The following is a 26,615-nucleotide window of genomic DNA, read 5'->3' on the forward strand; positions in this document are numbered from 1 at the left end:
TAAATACAGTAGAAATCCGAGTTGAGATTTTAGATTATAGCAGAGAAAATATGCCAAAGAAAGTAATAGTTTGTAACCTAAATGAATACTTTCATCCCTTTACAGTCATTGAAATGCATCTTACACTTTAATTTTGGCTTAAATATGTAAAAGCAAGTATTTTTTTATGCCTCTGATATCTGAACACCTCCTTAGAAGGCCCTAAAAATTTAATACTAGTATTCATGGCAAAGTCTGTACTGAAGTAGAGTCCAATGTAAGTTTTTGATATGGCCATGCCAAATTTCAGTATATTTTTCCTTGATTTTAATGGGTGTCTTATAATGATAAATTTTGAAGGGACTCAGAGCATGGAGATGTTAAATAAAGATTTGACATTGAAGGTTTAGTAGTAGAATATGGCACAAAGTGTATAATCAACAAATTTACCAAGTTCTAGGCACTGTTTGAGGCACTAGAGTTTCTTCAGTGAACAAACAGTCTCAATTTCCCGACCTCTTGCAGCATGAATTCTGGTGGGGAGAGATAGATGATAAACCAAAAAGCATAACACATCGTATGTCAAATAATATCAGTGTGATGGAGAAAATGAACCAGGAAACAGGATATGAAGGTTTTGGGGTGGTAGAGTTTGAAATTTTAAAGTGTGTTCAGAAATGGCCTCTGACATTTTTCACAGAACTAGAACAAAAAATTTCGCAATTTGTATGGAAACACAAAAGACCCCGAATAGCCAAAGCAATCTTGAGAACGAAAAAAGGAGCTGGAGGAATCAGGCTCCCTGACTTCAGACTATACTACAAAGCAACAGTAATCAAGACAGTATGGTACTGGCACAAAAACAGAAAGATAGATCAGTGGAACAGGATAGAAAGCCCAGAGATAAACCCACGCACATATGGACACCTTATCTTTGATAATGGAGGCAGGAATGTACAGTGGAGAAAGGACAGCCTCTTCAATAAATGGTGCTGGGAAAACTGGACAGGTACATGTAAAAGTATGAGATTAGATCACTCCCTAACACCATACACAAAAATAAGCTCAAAATGGATTAAAGACCTAAATGTAAGGCCAGAAACTATCAAACTCTTAGAGGAAAACATAGGAAGAACACTCTATGACATAAATCACAGCAAGATCCTTTCTGACCCACCTCCTAGAGTAATGGAAATAAAAACAAAAATAAACAAATGGGACCTAATGAAACTTCAAAGCTTTTGCACAGCAAAAGAAACCATAATCAAGACCAAAAGACAACCCTCAGAATGGGAGAAAACATTTGCAAATGAAGCAACTGACAAAGGATTAATCTCCAAAATTTACAAGCAGCTCATGCAGCTCAATAACAAAAAAACAAACAACCCAATCCAAAAATGGGCAGAAGACCTAAACAGACATTTCTCCAAAGAAGATATACAGACTGCCAACAAACACATGAAAGAATGCTCAACATCATTAATCATTAGAGAAATGCAAATCAAAACTACAATGAGATATCATCTCACACCAGTCAGAATGGCCATCATCAAAAAATCTAGAAACAATAAATGCTGGAGAGGGTGTGGAGAAAAGGGGACACTCTTGCACTGCTGGTGGGAATGTGAATTGGTTCAGCCACTATGGAGAACAGTATGGAGGTTCCTTAAAAAACTACAAATAGAATTACCATATGACCCAGCAATCCCACTACTGGGCATATAGCCTGAGAAAACCAAAATTCAAAAAGAGTCATGTACCAAAATGTTCATTGCAGCTCTATTTACAATAGCCCGGAGATGGAAACAACCTAAGCGCCCATCATCAGATGAATGGATAAAGAAGATGTGGCACATATACACAATGGAGTATTACTCAGCCTTAAAAAGAAATGAAATTGAGCTATTTGTAATGAGATGGATAGACCTAGAGTCTGTCATACAGAGTGAAGTAAGTCAGAAAGACAAAGACAAATACCATATGCTAACACATATATATGGAATTTAAGGGGAAAAAAATGTCATGAGGAACCTAGGGGTAAGACAGGAATAAAGACGCAGACCTACTGGAGAACGGACTTGAGGATATGGGGAGGGGGAAGGGTGAGTTTTGACAGGGCGAGAGAGAGTCATGGACATATACACACTAACAAACGAAGTAAGGTAGATAGCTAGGGGGAAGCAGCCGCAAGACACAGGGATATTAGCTCGGGGCTTTGGGACAGCCTGGAGGGGTGGGATGGGGAGAGTGGGAGGGAGGGAGACGCAAGAGGGAAGACATATGGGAACATATGTATATGTATAGCTGATTCACTTTGTTATAAAGCAGAAACTAACACACCATTGTAAAGCAATTATACCCCAATAAAGATGTTTAAAAAAAAAAAAAAGAAAAGAAATGGCCTCTGAGAATTTGCCATTTCAGCAAAAACCTGAAGCAGATGAGTGATCCTTGCAAATATCTGTAGGAAGAGCATTTCGGGCGTGAAGAACAGCAAGTGAGAATGTCCTGAGGTGGGAACTTGTCAGCACGTTCCAGGAATAGCCAGGCAACCCTGTGGCAGGAGTGGGATGAGTGGGGATAAATAAATGGGGATTTTTATGTAGAGATTTTAGGCTTTGAGGGAGCATTGTTTTTACTTTGAGTGAAATAGGAGGTCATTGGAGGGTTTTGAGCAGAAGAATAATATAACCTGACTTATATTTTAATAGAATCCCTCTGACTTCTATGTTGAAAACTATTCTGGCTTCTGTGTTCTCTTCTCCCTTCTCTGGGAGAGGGGTTCAGATAGATCAGGTAAGAGATAACGATGTCACAGACTGTCATTAAGAGAAGGTTTGGGGATGTATTTTGAAGAGAGTACTGGAAAGATTCGCTCATGGATTGGATGTGAGATGTGAGAGAAAGAGTCAAGCATGAGTTGAGTGGCTTAAGTCAGTAAGTGGTTGAAGCCGCCATTTATCAGGATGGGAAGATTGTCGGAAAAGATTTGGGGAAGGGTACAATATGTGAGCAAGATTTGATGGGCCTATAGCAATTCTCCAGGAGAGAGCAAGGGTGTGGAAGTAAAGATGTACTAGGCAAAGGGATCATTGTGTGCAGTGTCACTGAACCTTGGAAATACTTTAATTGTTTGGGAAGTGGTGAGATATTCAGTGTGGTGTAAGCTGTGTACATTAGGGGCTGGCAGACTATAGCTCACAGGCCAAATCCAGCACACTGCCTTTTCTTTTTTATGGCCCATAAGCTGAACAAATGGTTGAGAAAAAATTAAAAGAAGAATAATATTTTGTGGCACGTGAAAATTAGATGAAATTCACATTTCAGTGTCCACAAGTAAAGTTTGATTGGAATGCAACCATGCTCATTTATCTATTGCCTGTGGCTGTTTTTGCACTAAAATGGCATATTAAATTGTTGTGACAGAGACTAAATGGCCTGCAAAGGTGAAAATACTTACCCTCTTGCCCTTTATAGAAAAAGTTTGCTAGAGTCAAAATGGAGCATTATTTGGGGGCAGATCGTGAAGTACCTTGTGTGCCTTGCTAAAGAATTGGGCCTTGATTGTAGGCAACAGGAAGATATCAAGGATGGCTATCTTCCTAAAATATTACAAATAATACAGGAAAAATCCTAGCCCAACCTTATTCCCAGCTGGAGGAACAAACATGGAGACAGCAATGATTTGCCCAGAGGTTCCCAGCACTTCAGTGCAAAGACTAGGCAAGGACTGTAGTGTGTCAGTGCCCAGAATCATAGTTTTACTCCCGTTGTTCATCTACTGTGGAGCTTCTGCATACAGGGAAGTTCCTCCAAAGATCTCATAGAATGTGCATGTCTGCTATAGAATGTCAGGAGAGAGAATTACTAGAGTTTAATGTTTTATCCGAACTTAGCTACATGTTTATTTCATAATCAATAAAATTTGAGAAAAGAACCTTCATAAACTTTGAATGAAAGTATAATGAAAATTGAGCCATTATTTTAATAAAGTTTGATCCAGAGCAAAGCTGAATTAGGCTAAAATTCGGCACTTCTTCCTCTTCTTATTGGAATATTCTCATTTGACTCCTTATCCCTTCATCCCATCCTGTTTCCCTTAAGCTATGAAAAGGCAAGTGTTAGCAGCAGGCCTGTAACATGGTCTCTCATTATTGTCACGGATTCCTAAAATTAATGATTGGTGTATCACTAATTCTAGCTACTGCTGAATGGAGGAGCTTTTATGGATTTACAACTTATTCCAGGGAGTGAACCAAGAAGAAGTGTTAGGAAGGATTCTGTTATTGCCAGTGCTATGGTTGAACAGTGTATCTGAGCTGGAAAACCCAACCACAGGGAAAATGATGGGGGTGTAAACAGGTAACAAATGGAAACGGGAATGTCATAGCAAACAGAGGTGGGACATATCCCAGGGAAGAATGCAATAAGAGCAAGAGTATAATACTCTAAGCTATCTCGCTCAGGTCTAAGGCTGACAAATGGTGGATGCTGGGAGAAACTTCTTGATCTCTCTTTTCTGAAGAAGGGGAATTGGACTCTACTTGAATAATTTGGAAAAGAAGGGATGCAGCATCGTCTCATGAATGAACTTACTGCAGCTAACTACGGCTCTCTTTCAGGTCATTGTTTACAGGCTGTATTTACCATTCTGGTTATTTCTCAGTTGACCTGCTGAATCCTACTGGATAGAGATGCCAAACAGCAGAGCGTCAGCATTCTGTGTGGGCATAAGTCATGATGATGCATTGCTGCAGCCGCTGCCTGGATATGATGGAAAGCAGATTGTGCCTTCTGCCAAGTATTTTAGAGCTTGATTTGTCCCTTTGAATATATCAAATGTAAATGTGCATGGAACACATTTAAAGGAAGCTGAAATGGAACCCAGTGATCCAATATTACCAGTAAGTCTCTTTTGGAGGTACACAAAGGATGGTTATGGGAAGCATTATGGTGCACTCAGATGGAGTTGTGTTTGAGGGTAGAATATATCCAGTTGACAGCCTCATGTGGCACACAGTATTTTTCATTGTAGCCTATATTTTCAAACTGCATAAGTCCCATACATGTTAAATGGCAGCAACATATGTGGTAGCTTGATAAGAAATGACCTTGTCGCGCCAGATGTTCTTTGGAGACGGCTTTGGGTGTTGAGTCAGTTTGAAATGTTTCTGGATGATCATCATGGTAATAAGAGAGACTTGTTAACCCAAACAGTGACACTAGAGGGAGCTCTCTTTCAAAAATCACCATAGAGAAGCTAGTAAAGCTATAGATAAACGAATGAATTGAACAGCTATTCAACTGGAGCACTCTAATCATCAACAACACTAGGAGAGGGTGTGTATCCTCCCCAAGGAAGGACTATTGGATATTCTAGTCACTCCCGAATATGAAGTTTTTAAAGGCCGGTGGCCAAGAGTGTTCCAAAGGCTAGGTTGGGTGGATACACTTATGGGAACAATATGATAAGCCTAAATTATGCCACTGGACAGTGAAGGTTTTATCACTGTCGTCTAATGACCCAAGTGTCATGGCTAGAAAATAAATGTCTTCCCTTTGTAACCGATTTGGACACACAGACGATGGACCCACTGTGCTGTACCTATGGGAGGTAGAGGAGTGGCATTAGAAAATGACACACGGGGACCTAACCTGTGTCTGTAACCCTGTCCGTTAGTGTCCAAGATATGGTTATATCAAACACCAGTGGAGTCTAGAATGTCCCAAACAATACCTTCTAAGTCACTGTTCCAGTCATTGGGAATATGTGGTACACGTGAAAATTTCATTTGTGTTGGAAGGAATGCAGAATGACACCATAATTTTGACTAGTTTCATGGTGTGTTAAGTGTTACTTTAATCTTTCTGCCAAAGCTGTGTAGTGTAACACGTGGCTTGTTAATCAACGAAATTATACAATAATTAGAAAATATTTTGGGAGGTTGATTTGAAGCTCACAAATAATATATGCATGGAAACTAATTGGCCAGAAATACGAGTGAATTTGGCCTTACTTTAGAAATAATTGCATACACTATTAAATACCTCCATCAAAACATATAAATGGTTCAAATAACTATAGGTGAGAAAGAGAAAAGAGTAACCAAACTTGTAAGAGAATATCAAAAGATACATGAAGGGGTGTGGCCATAATTGAGTCCATTGGGTAGGCTCAATTTTGGTAGTTGTCAGGATGTTGTTGGACTTATTCTTCTGTATCAAATATTGTAAGGCAAATAATGAAAAGACACTCAAGAAATAAGTGTCAAGGATGTATTGACTAATGTCAGAATGTGGATTGGAAAGGAAAATGCTAGACACAGACCTGCAAGTCATTTTCTCCGTTTGCTACGGGATGCTCCTGGAAAGAAAAATATACCAAAACCCTTTGTAAAAATCTAAAAGATAAAAATGGCAAACACAGCAATGGTATTTTCTAGCAAGAGTATTCTTATACATGGAGTATTTATAGTATATGTATCTAATCTGTCTAGGACTGCTTGTATTAAACCTCTGTGAATTTAAGGGTCCTGGCTAACTGGAAAATATCACATAAGCTATGTGAACATCTGTGTACAAAATGGAGATATTTCATGACAGAAGCACCTCTCTTTTATTAAAGTAATGCTTCTGCATACAACACTGAAAACTCATGTATTAAATCTAGACCACAGCAGGCACTAATGCAGCATTAAACAACCTGGGGAGTGGCATTGGCTATCCCAGACCTCTCCATCCTTCCCTTTTATGATGATTTCCTGTCTCCTTGAAATTATTTGTACAGCTTAATTCTAGATAACATCTCTGATCCTTTGAATCTGATTTGACAGTTCATGCCTTTTGATCATTTCAAGCTATAGCCCTCAATGCCCGAGACTGACCACTCTAACCTTTTAAATTGGCTTCCTAGGTTTTTCCACATCTAAGCCTTTCCTCTCTAAAGCCATATCAAAACTTGCCTGCTCCTTGATCCAGGTCCTCTAGATCTTGCTCTCAATTCATAAATTAATCATTAATAATTAATATATACTTATTATTATCTTTCTTAGTGTTCTCTGGTTAAAGAAATGGATCTGGGGTCACGTGTCTTAACACAGAACTACGGTGACAGGATACGTTATTTTCTCATTTATTTATTTATTTACATCTTTATTGGAGTATAATTGCTTTACAATGTTGTGTTAGTTTCTGCTTTATAACAAAGTGAATCAGCTATACGTATACATATATCCCCATATCGCCTCCTTCTTGCATCTCCCTCCCACCCTCCCTATCCCACCCCTCTAGGTGGTCACAAAGCACCGAGCTCATCTCCCTGTGCTATGCAGCTGCTTCCCACTAGCTATCTGTTTTATATTTGGTAGTGTATGTATTTCATTGCTACTCTCTCACTTCATCCCAGCTTACCCTTCCCCCTCCCTGTGTCCTCAAGTCCATTCTCTACATCTGCATCTTTATTCCTGTTCTGCCCCTAGGTTCTTCAGAACCATTTTATTTTTGCATTCCATATATATGTGTTAGCATGCGGTATTTGTTTTTCTCTTTCTGACTTACTTCACTCTGTATGACAGACTCTAGGTCCATCCACCTCACTACAAATAACTCAATTTCGTTTCTTTTTATGGCTGAGTAGTATTCCATTGTATATATGTGCCACATCTTCTTTAACAATTCATCTGTCAACGGACACTTAAGTTGCTTCCATGTCCTGGTTATTGTAAATAGAGCTGCAATGAACATTGTGGTACATGACTCTTTTTTTTTTTTAACATCTTTATTGGCGTATACTTGCTTTACAATGGTGTGTTAGTTTCTGCTTTATAACAAAGTGAATCAGTTATACGTATACATATGTTCCCATATCTCCTCTCTCCTGCATCTCCCTCCCTCCCACCCTCCCTATCCCATCCCTCCAGGTGGTCACAAAGCACCGAGCTGATCTCCCTGTGCTATGCGGCTGCCTCCCACTAGCTATCTATTTTATGCTTGGTAGTGTATATATGTCCATACCACTCTCTCGCCTCGTCACAGCTTACCCTTCCCCCTCCCCATATCCTCAAGTCCATTCTCTAGTAGGTCTGTGTCTTTATTCCTTTCTTACCCCTAGGTTTTTCATGACATTTTTTTTTCTTAAATTCCATATATATCTGTTAGGATACGGTACCTGTCTCTCTCTTTCTGACTTACTTCACTCTGTATGACAGACTCTAGGTCCATCCACCTCACTACAAATAACTCAATTTCGTTTCTTTTTATGGCTGAGTAGTATTCCATTGTATATATGTGCCACATCTTCTTTAACAATTCATCTGTCAACGGACACTTAAGTTGCTTCCATGTCCTGGTTATTGTAAATAGAGCTGCAATGAACATTGTGGTACATGACTCTTTTTTTTTTTTAACATCTTTATTGGCGTATACTTGCTTTACAATGGTGTGTTAGTTTCTGCTTTATAACAAAGTGAATCAGTTATACGTATACATATGTTCCCATATCTCCTCTCTCCTGCATCTCCCTCCCTCCCACCCTCCCTATCCCATCCCTCCAGGTGGTCACAAAGCACCGAGCTGATCTCCCTGTGCTATGCGGCTGCCTCCCACTAGCTATCTATTTTATGCTTGGTAGTGTATATATGTCCATACCACTCTCTCGCCTCGTCACAGCTTACCCTTCCCCCTCCCCATATCCTCAAGTCCATTCTCTAGTAGGTCTGTGTCTTTATTCCTTTCTTACCCCTAGGTTTTTCATGACATTTTTTTTTCTTAAATTCCATATATATCTGTTAGGATACGGTACCTGTCTCTCTCTTTCTGACTTACTTCACTCTGTATGACAGACTCAGGTCCATCCACCTCATTACAAATAGCTCAATTTCACTTCTTTTTATGGCTGAGTAATACTCCATTGTATATATGTGCCACATCTTCTTTATCCATTCATCCGATGATGGACACTTAGGTTGTTTCCATCTCCGGGCTATTGTAAATAGAGCTGCAATGAACATTTTGGTACATGACTCTTTTTGAATTATGGTTTTCTCAAGTATATGCCCAGTAGTGGGATTCCTGGGTCATATGGTAGTTCTATTTTTAGTTTTTCGAGGAACCTCCATACTGTTCTCCATAGTGGCTGTATCAATTTACATTCCCACCAGCAGTGCAAGAGTGTTCCCTTTTCTCCACACCCTCTCCAGCACTTATTGTTTGTATTTTTGATGATGGCCATTCTGAGCAGTGTGAGGTAATACCTCATTGTAGTTTTGATTTGCACTTCTCAAATGATTAGTGATGTCGAGCATCCTTTCATGTGTTTTTTGGCATTCCATGTATATTCTTTGGAGAAATGTCTGTGTCTTCTGCCCATTTTTGGATTGGGTTTTTTGATATTGAGCTGCATGAGCTGTTTATATATTTTGGAGATTAATCCTTTGTTAGTTGCTTCATTTGCAAATATTTTCTCCCATTCTGAGGGTTGTCTTTTTGTCTTATTTATGTTTTCTTTTGCTGTGCATAAGCTTTTAAGTTTCATTAGGTCCCATTTGTTTATTTTTGTTTTTATTTCCATTACTCTAGGAGGTGGGTCAAAAAGGATCTTTCTGTGATTTATGTCATAGAGTGTTCTGCCTATGTTTTCCTCTAAGAGTTTGATAGTGTCTGGCCTTATATTTAGGTCTTTAATCCATTTTGTGTTTATTTTTGTGTATGGTGTTAGGGAGTGTTCTAATTTCATTCTTTTACATGTAGCTGTCCAGTTTCCCCAGCTCTACTTATTGAAGAGGCTGTCTTTTCTCCATCGTATATTCTTGCCTCTTGTATCAAAAATAAGGTGACCATATGTGTGTGAGTTTATCTCTGGGCTTTCTATGCTGTTCCATTGATCTATATTTCTGTTTTTATGGTAGTAGCATACTGTCTTGATTACTGTAGATTTGTAGTATAGTCTGAAGTCAGGGAGCCTGATTCCTCCAGCTCCATGTTTCTTTCTCAAGATTGCTTTGGCTATTCGGGGTCTTTTGTGTTTCCATACAAACTGTGAAAGTTCTTGTTCTAGTTCTGTGAAAAATGCCATTGGTAGTTTGATAGGGATTGCATTGAATCTGTAGATTGCTTTGGGTAGTATAGTCATTTTCACAATATTGATTTGTCCAACCCAAGAACATGATATATCTCTTCATTTGTTAGTATCATCTTTAATTTCTTTCATCAGTGTCTTATAGTTTTCTGCATATAAGTCTTTTGTCTCCTTAGGTAGGTTTATTCCTAGGTATTTTGTTTTTGATGCAATGGTAAATTGGAGTGTTTCCTTAATTTCTCTTTCAGATTTTTCATTGTTAGTATATAGGAATGCAAGAGATTTCTGTGCATTAATTTTGTATCCTGCTACTTTACCAAATTCATTAATTAGCTCTAGTACTTTTCTGGTATCATCTTTAGGATTCTCTATGTATAGTATCATGTCATCTGCAAACAGTGACAGTTTTACTTCTTTTCCAATTTGGATTCCTTATATTTCTTTTTCTTCTCTGATTGCTGTGACTAAAACTTCCAAAACTATGTTGAATAATAGTGGTGAGAGTGGGCAACCTTGTCTTGTTCCTGATCTTAGAGGAAATAGTTTCAGTTTTTCACTGTTGAGAATGATGTTGGCTGTGGTTTTGTCATATATGGCCTTTATTATGTTAGGTAGGTTCCCTCTATGCCCACCTTCTGGAGAGTTTTTATCATAAATGGGTGTTGAATTTTGTTGAAAGCTTTTTCTGCATCAACTGAGATTATCATATGGTTTTTATTTTTCATTTTTTTAGTATGATGTATCACATTGATTGATTTGCATATATTGAAGAATTCTTGCATTCCTGGGATAAATCCCACTTGCTCATGGTGTATGATCCTTTTAATGTGCTGTTGGATTCTGTTTACTAGTATTTTGTTCAGGATGTTTGCATCTATGTTCATCAGTGATATTGGCCTGTAGTTTTCTTTTTTTGTGACCTCTTTGTCTGGTTTTGGTATCAGGGTGATGGTGGCTTCACAGATTGAGATTGGGAGTGTTCCTCTCTCTACTATACTCTGGGGGAGGTTGAGAAGGATAGGTGTTTGCTCCTCTCTAAATGTTTGATAGAATTCACCTGTGAAGCCATCGGGTCCCGGGGTTTTGTTTGTTGGAAGACTTTTAATCACAGTTTCAACTACAGTGCTTGGTCAGTTCATATTTTCTTTTTCTTCCTGGTTCATTTGGAAAGTTGTGCTTTTCTAAGAATTTGTCCATTTCTTCCAGGTTGTCCATTTTATTGGCATAGAGTTGCTTGTAGTAATCTCTCATGATCCTTTGTACTTCTGCAGTGTCAGTTGTTACTTCTTTTTCATTTCTAATTCTGTTGGTTTGAGTCTTCTCCCCCTTCCTCTTGATGAGTCTGGCCAGTGGTTTATCAATTTTGTTTATCTTCTCAAAGAACCAGCTTTTAGTTTTATTCATCTTTGCTGTTGTTTGTTTCTCTTTCATTTGTCTCTGCTCTGATCTTTATGATGTCTTTCCTTCTGCTAACTTTGGGTTTTGTTTGTTCTTCGTTCTCTAGTTCCTTTAGGTGTAAAGTTAGATTGTTTATTTGAGGATTTTCTTTTTTCTTGAGGTAGGATTGTATTGCTATAAACTTCCCTGTTAGAACTCCTTTTGTTGCATTCCATAGGTTTTGGGTCGTCATGTTTTCATTGTCATTTGTTTCTAGGTATTTTTGTTTTCCTCTTTGATTTCTTCAGTGAGCTCTTGGTTATTTAGTAGCATATAGTTTAGCCTCCATGTGCTTTTTATTAAAGTTTTTTTTTCCTGTAATTGATATCTAGTCTCATAGCATTGTGATCAGAAAAGATACTTGAAACAATTTCAGTTTTCGTAAATTTACCAAGGCTTGATTTGTGACTCAAGATATGATCTATCCTGGAGAATGTTCCATGGACACTTGAGAAGAAAGTGTTTTCTGTTGTTTTTGGATGGAATGTCCTATAAATATCAATTAAGTCCATCTTGTTTAATGTATCATTTAAAGCCTGTGTTTCCTTATTTATTTTCATTTTGGATGATCTGTCCATTGGTGAAAGTGGGTTGTTAAGGTCCCCTACTATGATTGTGTTACTGTTGATTTCGCCTCTTATGGGTGTTAGCATTTGCTGTATGTATTGTGGTGCTCCTATATGCACCTGTAAATAAATATTTACAGTTGTTATATCTTCTTCTTGGATTGATCCCTTGATCAGTATGTAGTGTCCTTCCTTGTCTCTTGTAATAATCTTTGTTTTAAAGTCTATTTTTTCTGATATGAGAATTGCTTCTCTAGCTTTCTTTTGATTTCCATTTGCATGGAATATCTTTTTCCATTCCCTCACTTTCAGTTTGTATGTGTCCCTAAGTCTGAAATGGGTCTCTTGTAGACAGCATATATGCGGGTCTTGTTTTTGTATCCATTCAGCCAGTCTATGTCTTTTGGTTAGAGCATTTAATCCATTTACATTTAAGGTAGTTATCAATATGTATGTTCCTATTACCATTTTCTTCATTGTTTTGGGTTTGTTTTTGTAGGTCTTTTCCTTCTCTTGTCTTTCCTGCCTAGAGAAGTACGTTTAGCATTTGCTCTAAAGCTGGTTTGGTGGTGCTGAATTCTCTTAACTTTTGCTTGTCTGTAAGGGTTTTAATTTCTCTGTTGAATCTGAATGAGATCCTTGCTGGGTAGAAAAATCTTGGTTATAGGTTCTCCGCTTTCACCACTTTAAATATGTCCTGCCACTCCCTTCTGGCTTGCAGAATTTCTGCTGAAAGATCAGCTGTTAACCTTATGGGGATTCCCTTGTATGTTATTTGTTGTTTTTCCCTTGCTGCTTTTAATATTTTTTCTTTGTATTTAATTTTTGATAGTTCGATTAATATGTGTCATAGTGTGTTTCTCCTTTGATTTATCCTGTATGGGATTGTCTGCACTTCCTGGACTTGACTATTTCCTTTCCCATATTAAGGAAGTTTTCCACTATAATCTCTTCAGGTATTTTCTCAGACCCTTTCTTTTCTCTTCTTCTTCTGGTTCTCCTATAATTTGAATGTTGATGCATTTAATGTTGTCCCAGATATCTCTGAGACTCTCCTCAACTCTTTTCATTCTTTTTTTTTTATTCTGCTCTGTGGTAGGTATTTCCACTATATTATCTTCCAGGTCACTTATCCATTCTTCTGCCTCAGTTATTCTGCTACTTATTCCTTCTAGAGAATTTTTTATTTCATGTATTGTGTTGTTCATCATTGTTTGTTTGCTCTGTAGTTCTTCTAGGTCCTTGTTAAACGTTTCTTGTACTTTCTCCATTCTATTTCCAAGATTTTGGATCATCTTTACTATCATCACTCTGAATTCTTTTTCAGGTAGACTGCTTATTTCTTCTTCATGTGTTTGGTCTGGTGGGTTTTTACCTTGCTCCTTCACCTGCTGCATATTTCTCTGTATTTTCATTTTGCTTAACTTACTGTGTTTGGGGTCTCTTTTTCACAGGCTGCAGGTTTGTAGTTCCCATTAGTTTTGGTGTCTGTCCACAGTGCTTGAGATTGGTTCAGTGGTTTGTGTAGGATTCCTGGTGGAGGGGGCTGGTGCCTCTGTTCTGGTGGGTGGGGCTCTATCTTGTCCATGTGGCATGGCCACATCCGATGGTGTGTTTTGGAGTGTCTGTGAAGTTAGTGTGACTTTCAGCAGCCTCTCTGCTAATGGGTGGGGTTGTGTTCCTGTCTTGCTAGTTGTTTGGTATGGGGCATTTAGCACTGGAGCTTGCTGGCCATTGGGTGGAGCTGGACCTTAGTGTTGAGACGGAGATCTCTGAGAGAGCTCTCACCAATTGATATTACGTGGGGCCAGGAGGTCTCTGGTTGTCCGATGTCCTGGACTTGGCTCTCCCACCTTGGAGGCTCAGACCTGACACCCGGCCAGAGCACCAAGACCCTGTCATCCACATGGCTCAGAAGAAAAGGAAGAAAAACAAAGAAGAGAAAAAAATAAAAGAGAGCAACCAAACCAGTTAACAAATCCACCAGTGATAATAAGCACTAAAAACTAAACTAAGATAAATACCAAAGTCAGAAACAGATCAGCTGCAGACAGCAAACCCCAAATCTACAGTTGCTCCCAAAGTCCACCACCTCAATTTTTGGTGATTCGTTGTCTATTCAGGTATTCCACAGGTGCAGGGTACCTCAAGTTGATTGTGTGAATTTAATCAGCTGCTGCTGGGGCTGCATGGAGAAATTTCCCTTTCTCTTCTTTGTTCTCACAGCTCCTGAGGTTCAGCTTTGGTTTTGGCCCTGCCTCTGTGTGTAGGTTGGCCTTGGGTGTCTGTTCCCCATTGAGACAAAAGGTGGTTAAAGCAGCGGCTGATTAGGGCTCTCTTGCTCTCTCAGGCTGGGGAGAGGGAAGGGTACGGTAGTCATAATTGGAATGCAGGGCGAGCCTGCGGTGGCAGAGGCCAGCGTGGCACTGCAACAACCTGTGGCACACTGTGTGTTCTCCTGCAGAGCTTGTCCCAGGAGTTTGGGACCCTGGCAGTGGTGTGTTGCACAGGCTCCCTTGGGGGCTGTGGGTAGTGACTTGTGCTTGCACGCAGGACTGTTGGTGGCAGCGGCAGCAGCATTAGCATTTCATTCCCATCTCTGGGGTCTGAGCTGATAGCCGCAGCTTGCGCCTGTCTCTGGAGTCACTTAGGCGGTGCTCTGCCTTCTGTGGGCACAGGAGGAAGGAATCCCCTCTCCTCGTGCACTCCAAAATAATGGTCTCTTGCCTATTAGGCAGGTCCAGACATTTTCCCTGACTCTCTCCCTGCTAGTTGTGGCACGCTAACCCCCTTCAGTCTGTGTTCACGCAGCCAACCCCCCAGTCCTCTCCCTGGGACCCGACCGAAGCCCGAGCCTCAGCTCCCAGCCCCGCCCGCCCTGGTGGGTGAGCAGACAAGCCTCTCAGGCTGGTGAGTGCTGGTTGGCAGCGATCCTCTGTGTGGGAATCTCTCCAATTTGCCCTCTGCACCCCTGTTGCTGCGCTCTCCTCTGTGGCTCTGAAGCTTCCCCGTCTCTACCAGTGAAGGGGCTTCCTAGTGTATGGAAACGTTTCCTCCTTCACAGCTCCCTCCCACTGGTGCAGGTCACGTACCTTTTCTTTGTCTCTGTTTTTCCTTTTTTTTTTTGCCCTACCCAGGTACGTGGGGAGTTTCTTGCCTTATGGGAAGTCTGAGGTCTTCTGCCAGCATTCAGTAGGTGTTCTGTAGGAGTTGTTCCATGTGTAGATGTATTTCTGATGTATCTGTGGGGAGGAAGGTGATCTCCACGTCTTGATCTGCCATCTTGAAGGTCCCCCTCTTTTTTTTTAAAATTAATTTTTACTGGAGTATAGTTAACTTACAATGTTGTGTTAGTTTCTGCTGTACAGCAAAGTGAATCAGTTATACATATACATATATTCACTCTTTCTTAGATTATATTCCCATATAGGTCATTACAGAATACTGAGTTGAGTTACCTGTGCCATACATTAGGTCATGTTAGTTATCTATTTCATATATAGTAGTGTGTATATGTCAATTCCAATGTCCCAATTTATCCAATTCATAGGAGGTGATGTCTTTTACCTTTTGAACCATCCATGTGACTCTTTCTTACTGCCTTTCTTGATATATTCAGCCTTGAAATAAATTTTTGGTAAACATGTCTTATTTCTAGAATTAGGACAGAAATGTATGTCAGTTTTCTAAATCTTCCACAGTGTTTGGCAGAATGTATTTTCTCTAAAGGCAGTTCATGAATATTTGACAAATTAAATTGAGTGGACAGATAAGCCTTTTTGTTTTCCTCAGAACAGGGGAGATTGTGATGATAACATTATTAGCATAAATAAATAAATTCTACTCCAGTTTATTTTCTAATATCCTGCCCTTAGAAAAAAGAGATGAAGCATCTTTCCCTTTTTTATGTTTTCTTTATTGTGAGGAAAAAGACAGATTTATTTTTCTTTTTGGTGGGGGTAGGAAGCACCTTCAAGGAATTTTATTCAATTTGTCCAGCAGATTTCAGAAAATTCCTGAATTTGCCAGCAATCAAATATATGGGAGAAATGAAAAATCAGAGAATTAGGGAAATTAGGAAGCCTATTATGTATTACTGATCTGAGTTATCAGTATCTGAGGTTTAATGAACAGTCACTGAAAAGGAAAGAATAGAGAAAATTGGCATTTAGAGAAACTTGTAATTTGTTTGTTCCTAAGAAACGTTCACATTGAGGTCCAATTAAGATCAAAATAGTTTTTATTGGTAGTTCATTAAACCCAGCAGATGGCCAGTGATTTCTGCTGAGGGAATTATAGTTTACAAATGATGATTTTGAGAAGTATTTAGATACTTGAATGCTTTGAGGACACGTTCTCTTAAGGGCACTTCCTACCATTCCCCATCCATTGATGTGCAGAGAAGCCTGATCACCCAGAGGAGCAAGGGCTGTGGGAAGTTCAGAGGCTGGACCTTTGCACGTTAGGGTCTTCACATAAGGCACTCAGAGAAAACAGTCAGTCTTTAGTATTTTCTTGCTTCAGTCACTTTTTCTCCTGCAATTAGGCCAAGGTCAGGGATCTTATGATAGTTTATCTATGTGTAAGCAGATAGCCAAGTGAGGGGAAAAAAAGACAGTTCTGTTCAGAGGATTGTCTTTAACTGTCTCATCTGAAACTGTTAATAAAACTCTACAAGTGTAAAACCAACTTTGCTAGGAAAATAACATTATATAGCCTTATGCACTTAATATAAAAACTTTCTTTGTTTTTCTAAGAACTTAATAGTATTCTTACGAAGTAGATACATATAAAATATTTGCACATCTTCATTAAACAGGGACATTGGTGTGGGCTGTAGTTTAAATGGGTCACCTTCTCACTAGCTCTTTTACTGGCCACAAAGGAAGTTGTCAGTATGTTTGTGTTTTTTCTATGTGGATACAATAGCAATATTATTTATTAAATTTTGCTTTCTTGACTTACAGAAAAAACATCCAATACGAAGACTTTCTTTGTCAACGTATCTCAGATAAACACATTTTGCTTTCTTTAGAAAATAATTTTCTGTTAGGATTATTTCTAGGAGGCTTATCAAAGTTTGATGTGATATGCGAGTCTTTATTCTGGAAGTTGGTATTTACGTGCTATTGTGCAATACTCAAAAAGTCTTCAAATTTAGTCTCCGACCAGTGGTGTGATAAAAAAATCTATAACCAATAGATAATTTCATAGAAACTCAGAAGTTTCCTTGCATTTCTCAAATAGCCTGAAAAGCAAGAACTTTGCTCATGCTAGAAATAACTCAAAAAATTTTTTCTCAATAATTAACTTTTGTTCCTTCATGTAAATTTTAACGCTGTCTAGTTGATAAAACTCTCCATGTAAGATTGCTTCAGGAATTGGCTCATACTTAAAGGAAGGAAGGAAAGATCATTTTCCAGTCATGTCCCAGAACTTGATAGCTGAGGGACACTAAGGACTTGACTAGTTTCCTCGTCTTACTAATTCTAAGTGAATTAGTAAGTGAATTTTACTAATTTACTAGTAAATATTACTAATTTACTAGTAAATTTTACTAATACTAACTTACTAACACTAACTTTATTTACTAATACTAATCTTACTAATACTAAGTGAATTAGTAAGTGAATTTTACTAATTTACTAGTAAATTTACTAATTTACTAAGTGAATCTTACTAATTCACTATTTTCTTTTTTTTTTTTTTTAACATCTTTATTGGGGTATAATTGCTTTACAATGGTGTGTTAGTTTCTGCTTTATAACAAAGTGAATCAGCTATACATATACATATGCTCCCATGTGTCTTCCCTCTTGCGTCTCCCTCCCTTCCACTCTCCCCCTCCCACCCCTCCAGGCTGTCCCAAAGCCCCGAGCTAATATCCCTGTGCCTTGCGGCTGCTTCCCCCTAGCTATCTACCTTACTACGTTTGTTCTAATTCACTGTTTTCTTAAAAACAAGTTGATGAAACAAACAAGCAAACAAACAGACAAAAACAGGCTTGCTTACTGCTTCCAGCTCAGAAACTTTCAACGACCCTATTTCATGTTCTGTTAGAACCAAATTTCTCTGCGTGGCTCTTGTCTCTTTTTACATTCTGGCTACGTTGTTAGCTCTCAAATTCACTTCCTCCAGCCTGGTCTCTTTATGGTTTCATGAACATGGCATATATATTCATTCTTACACATCATTAATAATGGTGTTTGTTTGTCCGGAAATTCCGTCTCCTCACCTACTTATTCCCAACTAGTCCAAGGAGGATGCAGGCACCACCAGCTTTTTGAAATCTTCCCTGACAACCTCAGCAGTTTTTGAACCATTTCTCCTAGTACATTTACATTGTATTACATAAAATGCTTTATATAATTAGTGCAACATTTCATTTATCTGTTAGTGTTGCAAATGATTGCTTTCACAAGAGTGAGTTTTCTGGAATATGAAAGCAGTGAAATGTCTTCATTTTTATATAATTTTGTATGAAATATTTCTGTCAAGTATTACAAGCATCTCTGCTTAATTAAATAAAGAATACAGAGCATACTTAAAACTACTGATGGTTCAGGATCATTACTATGAATGTCAATTATTACATTATGCTATAATATAGTAAATACCAAGGTATTTGCTCTGTGTAAACATTCTTCTGAGTTCATATTTTCTTTAGTTTCTTTCCTTGATCATAGACTTCCACCCCGTTTAGATGGACTGGACCTTCCTTGTTGGTGACAAGTGCATTGCTGAGCAACAAAGGCAGCACGCCATCTTAATTTCTAGGGGCTTGTGCTAATTTATTTGAGCCTCCACCACATCAGGAGAATGATTTCTAACTCTTCCCATTCCTGGGGAGTCCTTTTACACCATTCTGACAATCAGATAGATTGGGCAAGTGGATATAGGAGTATTGAGTTGATTGACATCAACATATGTATCCTTGAGGTCTTTGCCTGATCTCCAACTGGATCTGGACTTGCTATAAATGTACTATTGGGTTTTTTTTCTTCTTTTTTTAAAAAAATTATTTATTTATTTATTTTTGGTTGTGTTGGGTCTTTGTTGCTGTGCGCAGGCTTTCTCTAGTTGCGGCGAGCAGGGGCTACTCTTCATTGTGGTGTGTGGGCTTCTTATTGCGGTGGCTTCTCTTGTTGTGGAGCACGGGCTCTAGGTGTGCAGGCTTCTGTAGTCGTGGCTTGTGGGCTCTAGAGCGCAGGCTCATTAGTTGTGGCTCGTGGGCTCTAGAGTGCAGGCTCAGTAGTTGTGTGGTGCATGGGCTTGGTTGCTCCGCGGCATGTGGGATCTTCCCAGACCAGGGCTCGAACACGTGTCCCCTGCATTGGCAGGTAGATTCTTAACCACTGCACCACCAGGAAAGCTCTGTACTATTGTTTTATAGTATTTCATGTCTTGCTTTCCTCAATGTGATAAAATTATAAAAATGTCTTTTGTACATTTACCATAAAATAGGTATGTTCTAGATGATGAAAAATAATTATTATTTATGTTTATATCTGCTTTATGTTATAGAAGATTTCTCATACATTACCAGTTTAACCCTCATAATCATACTGCATTGTAATTTATGATACATTAATTTTACAGATGAATAAAGGGAAGTTTAGAGAGAGAAAGAGGTTATGCTGTTGGAACATAGGTTTCAGACTCAAGTCTTCTGACCCCTATTCCAGTGTATCCTCAAGTACTACTTTACCCTCTGAGCAAGGCATTGCGCTAGCCTTCAAGAAGCTTCTTGCTTACTCAGGATGAATAAAATGAACACAGAATAACTACATAATTAGGATGTGATAAGTGCTCTGCAGAGGTGTGGCAGTGCAGTGGAAATTTGAAGGTGTGGTGTGGTGTGTAATTGTGTGTCTGAGTGCTTGCTCAAAGCAAAACATATAAGAAAGTCATTGATACTTATAAGGAAGAAATATCCTAAGAAATAGGCTTTGGTATGTGTAGTGTTTGGAAAATAGATACTGAATGGAATATGATGGCAGACAGAGGGATAGGTTGGAGAAACACAGACTTGTACAGTTTGATATAAAGTACACATAGGAGATTTGTACGGGATTAGTGGAGATTTATGGTATATATCAAGGAGAGCTGTGATTACCATGCTGAGGATTATGTCCTTAAAACTGTTTCTTGTTTATGGGGGTCTTGGTTTAATAGTGAGAGATGGAATTAGATATCATGTTATAATGAATTCATTTTTTCCCTTGGTTGAAGAAACAGTGAGATCGACATGTCAGCTTCTTGACTAAGAGGCTGATATTAATTACTTTGCTCTTGAATATGATGTTCCAGGCAGCATTTGTTTGTATGCTGGTGCATGGGGAATTTGGAGATTGCTAGTTGTTTGTGTGATCCAGTACTCTTGTTTCCACTCCAGATACAGATTGTTTAGTAGTCACTGGAGAAGAGATCAGTAGTGCTATAAAGACCCCTCACTGGGATTTTAATTAAAGGTGGTGTATTTATGCACCAAGAAGAAGGTTATTAGAAATTATGAATAACACAATTTAAAGTCTATAGGAAGAATTTTATATTTTTCAATAACTTGTCTTTAATATGGGTGCAATTTACATCATTTTCACTTTCATTTTACCTAAAGCTTTGGTAATGCTCTTTTGTTTTTCTAAACAATGATTGTATTGACCAACTGCTTCCTTTAAAAATTTGTCTCTTTAAGACAAATCATTAAGATCAGTTACTGGACTAGCTGCTTGGTTGATCTGTTAACTCAGGTAAAATGAACTCCTTAGTCCCTTGTAGAAAAAAAATCTGCAATATCTAAAATACAAATAAGCCCTCTTTTTCTTCCTCCCCATTTTAGTGGGCACACTAAATGTGCAGAGGTTTTTGCCTTTGCCTTATCTTCCCACAAGACTTTAAGGATTAAGTAATTCCTAGCAAAGAAACAAAAGCAAAGTCATCCTACTCCTCAAAGAATTCAAGTGAAACCTGGTAATAAGATGAAGTATAAGCTCAGGACACAGGAAGAACCAAATTGGGACTGCAAAAAACAGCCCACATGATGGTGAACATTTTTGTGCTGTATTGAATTCAAGCTAGAAAGATACTCTGAAAATATTTTGATGCAGTTTTTTTTTTAAAGAAAAATGTCAGGTACTGAAGCTTTTAAACTTTTATTCATGCATTGAATAAAAAAATTTTATATATGCGGCTGTGGGCTGTTTTGAACTAAGAATAAAATCTGAAACATTTTATTTGAAGGAGCACTTTTATAATCAAGTTTCCAAATTAGAATACACCTTTTGAAGCTCGAATAATCCTTCAACTGTGATTGGGTTTAGTTCTATTGGTACCTGATATTTTTAGGCTTTAGTGGATAATATAAAATTTTTTCTATAAGTCAGTTTAAATTTTGAGCCACGGCTTTCAGTTTTTCTAAGAGCTAAAATCAGAAAATACATCATACTCCTGTATAGTGCCATCTATTCCTATTTAAGAAGATTTACAGAAAAACTATTGTATCTTATTATTATGGCCGGAAGCACCATGTTTGCATTATTTGCAAACAAAAAGTTACATCCATATCCTGATGTAAATTCATTGTATGATTCTATTAATTTGTTACTTTCCAAAATATAGTTTTCTTTAAAAGTGAAAAAATTTTACCTAAATTTTTGTGTCTTTTGTATATAATCACTAAAAATATATTTGTGTTTAAACACTGTCTCTCTAGTTCCTTGCAAGTGTCAGACAATGACATTTCTCAGTTTTGTATTCCATCTATTCACTGATGATCTCAAATTTGTATCTCCAAACTGAGTTACTCTCCTGAGCGCCATAGTCACATATACAGCATCTTATTTGAGATCCCCATTTGGAGATCTAATAGGTATTTCAAACTTAATATGTCTAAATAGAAGTATAGATGCTCTAGTCTCTCACCTCAATCCCAAATCTAATTTCTTCCAAGCCATTATATCTCCGATTATGCAAACTGCTCAATAAAAAGATAAAAGAAAGTCAAGAAGTCATTCTTGGCTCTTTTCTTTCTTTCATATTTGCAACCAGTGTGTCAGTAAGCTACATGCCCCCCCCCTTCTAAAATAACTATATTTGAAATCTGACCTCTTCTCTTTATTTTCCTTGACACAGCCAGTCCAAATAACCATAATTCTTGCCCTCATTTCTACAATAGCCTCCTGTAACCATTCTTCTGAAAACCTTCCAAAGACTTTACATTGTACATGAAAAAAGCCAGTGCCAAAGAATCCTAGCACTCACCAATATCCTAGTTGCTTTTTTTTAAAATAAAGAATGGAAATTTATTTCTCACAGTTCTTTTTTGTTTTAAATTTGAAGTATATTTGATTTACAATCTTGTGTTAGTTTCAAGTGTACAGCAAAGTGATTCAGTGCCATATATATATATATATGTATATATATTCTTTTTCAGATTCTTTCCCTTATAGGTTATTACAAAATATTGCATATAGGTCCCTGTGCTATACAGTAGGTCCTTGTTGGTTGTCTGTTTTATTAATCAATATATATAGTAGTATGTATATGTTAATCCCAAACTCCTAATTTATCCCTCCGCCACGTTTCCCCTTTGGTAAGAGGATTCCATGTGGGATCCTCTACTCTCTCTCCCTGCTGGGTGGCAGAGTTGGAGACCATGTGTTAAGGGTGGTATTGCCGCAAGATGAAAGGAGGATGGGTTCTTCAATGTCTCCATGGAGCAAACCACCCACCCTAGCCAACTCTTATTGGAATGTAAGGTGTGTAAGAAATAAAGCTTTGCTTTGGTAAGTCGCAGTTTTAGTTCCCTTGTCATTCCGCCCCTGTCCATCTCTTCAACCTCATTTTTTAATACTCTCTCCTTTCTCACTAGGCCCCAGTTACTCTGGATTTCTTTCTGTCCTATGAATTCACACAGATGAGAACCTTAGCACTTGCTATCCTTCTGCTTGGATTGATCTTTCCTTCGGATCCAAACATGACTACTCCCTTCTCTTCAGATTATCAACCCAAGCGCCATCTCTTCAAAGAGGTCTTCTCTGACCATCCAATCCAAAACAGCCTCCCTTACTGGTCACTTTCTGTAACGTTACACTAATGCATCTTCTTCTCGGCCATTATGAGTACCTGAAATTATCATATTGTGTTTACTTTTTGCTCCTCAATTTCTAAAATGTCAGCTCAATAAGAGGAAGGATTCTTTTTTTTAAGTTGAAATGTACAATATTATGTTAGTTCTAGGTGTACTACTCAGTGGTTTGACATTTGCATATATTATGAAATGATAACCATGAGAAATCTAGTAACCATTAGTCCCCTTACAAAGTTATGATGATATTATCGACCATAAACATCCCTTATGCTATATGTTACATCCCCCCGGCTTATTTATTTTGTAACTGGGTTTTGTACCTTTTAATCACCTTCACCTATTTTGCTGCTCCCTTCTTCGTAATCATCTATTTGTTCTTTGTATCTATGAGTCTGTTTTCATTTTGCTTTGCTTGTTTGATTTGTTTTATAGATTCTCCATTTGAGTTCACATGGTATTTGTCTTTCTCTGACTTATTTCATTCTCTGTCTGACTTATTTCACTTTGCATAATACCCTCTAGATCCATCCATGCTGTTGCAAATGGCAAGTTTCATTTTTTATGGCTGAATAATATTCCATTGTGTGTACATATATATACACACTTTGTATATATACATACATCTTTCTTATCCATTCAATAAGCAACACTTAGGTTGCTTCCATATCTTGGCAATTATAAATAATGCTGCTATGAACATTGGCATGCATGTCTTTTCAAATTAGTGTTTTTGGTTTCTTTGGGTAGATACCCAGAAGTGGAATTGCTAGATCAGATGATAGTTCTATTTTTAACTTTTTGAGGGACCTCCATACTGTTTTCCATAGTGACTGCACCAATTTATAATCCCAGTAAATGTGTACAAGGGTTCCCTTTACTCCACATATTTGCCAACACTAGGTACTTATTGTCTTTTTGATTATAGCCATTCTGACAGGTGTGAGGTGATATCTCACTGTGGTTTTGATGTGCATTTCCCTAATGATTAGTGATGTTGAGCATCTTTTCATGTTTCTGTTGGCCATCTGTATGTCTTTATCGGAAGAATGTCTATTCAGGCTCTTTGCCTATTTTAAAATTGGATTGTTCATTTTTTGATGTTGAGTTTTATGAGTTCTTTGCATATTTTGGATATTAATCCCTTATTGGGTATATTGTTTGCAAATACAGTCTCCCATATTTAGTAGCCTGCTTTTTTGTTTTGTTGATGGTTTCTTTCACTGTGCAAAAGCTTTTTGGTTTGATGTAGTCCCATTAAAAATATTTTGCTTTTGTTTCATTTGCATTAGGAGACAGATCCAAAAAAATATTATTAAGACCAATGTCAGAGAGCATACTGCCTATGTTTTCTTCTAGGAATTTTCTGATTTTAGGTCTTACATTTAAGTCTTTAATCTATGTTGAATTTATTTTTGTATACGGTGTTAGAAAGTAGTCCAGTTGCATTCTTGTGCATCTAGCTGTCCAGTTTTCCGAACACCATATATTGAAGAAGCTGTTGTTTCCTTATTGTATATTCTTGCCTCCTTTGTCATAGATTAATTGACCATATGCATGTGGGTTTATTTCTGGGCTCTCTATTCTGTTCCATTGACCTATGTGTCTGTTATTATGCCAGTATCCTACTGCTTTGATTATTGTAGCTTTGTGGTGTAGTTTAAAATCAAGAAGCATGATACCTGAGAGAAGGAATTCTAAATGTTCATCGTTACAGTCTAAAATATTGCATGTCATGTAGTATGCACTCAATAAATATTTTAACTGATTGACTACTATACAAATGTAAGTTATTTGGAGATAGGAATTGAATCCTGTAGCTTAAATGTATATAAAGCATATATCTCATATAAACCATAATATTTCATTTAATTGTATGTAAATAAGGTAATAATGGAAAGGCATAGGATTTGGAGACAGAAATACCCAATTCAAGCTTTGAACCTATTGTGTGATCCTAAGAAATTCTTTCTCAGGCTCTATTTCCGCTATTTACTCAATGGAAATACTATAGTATATACCTCATTCTGGTGGCAATTTCATGATATATAAAGTTTGTTAATAAACAGTATAAACTGTTTAGAGTTTTTACAGTGTAAGAGTTAAGGCCACAAAGCTGTTTTCAAACATATATAAAATATTTTTTGTGTTGGGTAGACACCTTGTGTGTATAAATACTTTGTGGGTAGACAATGCTGATAAGTGATATGTATTTTAATTAGAAATATTATCCCATATTATTAAAATACAAGGTTCTCTGAGGTGTGTAACAGTCTGTCTCAGTCATCACAGTTTTTTGGGACTTCAGAATAAAGAAATTGCTTTCCATTCAACATATATTTCTATAGTTCAATTTTTTCTTTGACATGCTGCTATTCCTGTCTGGTGAGGGTGAATTAAGTGTCAATAAATGGGTGAAAACTTGAATGTTTTTCTGTTAGACATTAAGGTTTCTCTTCAGTGGTCTATTTAGCATTGTTCTTAGGGGCCCGTACTCAACTGTCCTTGACTGACCTCAAGTCTTCCCAGATTCACCAAAGCTGGAAAAAGTAGCATCATGGGATCAAATATTTATTGTTCATAAACAAAATTTACAATCAAGCTTTTATCTGTGTGTACTTTTCCTAGAAAACAACATATATTGTAGCAAATAGAACACGTAATGCTTACTGAATTCTTATGAGAAACGTTCTTTGGGAAACTAGGCTTGGTTGCTGTTAAATATTGCTAATGGAAAGAAGGGAGAGTTGTCCCCTGAAACTGCCTCAATGAGGAAGTGGGTTATGATTGGTTATTATCACTGTTCCTAGTTCTGCTCCAGAGTATGTAATAAAGTGATCAGAATATTCCTGCCTTTCAAGTCCCCTGTTTGACCCTCAAATGAAGTTGTAGGTTGTAGGCAGTTCTCTCTGTACCTGTAAGACCAAGGGGCCATGCCGGCTCAGAACTTTCCCTCTTCAGCAGAGGGCTGAAATGCAATGTGAAATATATTGTAATTGAATCTTTTAAAAGCATTGCCTTAGGGGAAGTAATACAGGAGTAGAATATTCCTTTGACTGGTTTCTGTCTCCAGGTGTGCTGAAACATCCATCTTATTGCTTATTAAAGAGACAATCAGATAGTCCTAGTCCTGAGAAGAGATCATTTCTGATTTTGATAAGGCTCCCAAACAAAGTTGTTTTTAAATGCTATTATGCACGTTTTCACAAAGCAAGAGTTAACATCTTTGTCCTGCTTGGTAACACTGGCAAAAAATTTTTTCTTGATTTTGTTAATGAAATCGACAAATCAAGGAACATTTGAATAGAGACCTAGGAGGGCACTTCTATTAATGTTGTATAATACTTATTTAAAAGAACATAAAGGAACCTGAGAGATTTTGTGTCAGGGTGGAATTGAAATGCATTATTGCATATCAGTGAGAATATACAGGAGTTTTTTCCATAAATTGGATTCCAGCTAACCTAATACC

The sequence above is a fragment of the Phocoena phocoena genome, chromosome 9, assembly GCF_963924675.1.
Source record: "Phocoena phocoena chromosome 9, mPhoPho1.1, whole genome shotgun sequence".
NCBI lineage: Eukaryota > Metazoa > Chordata > Mammalia > Artiodactyla > Phocoenidae > Phocoena > Phocoena phocoena.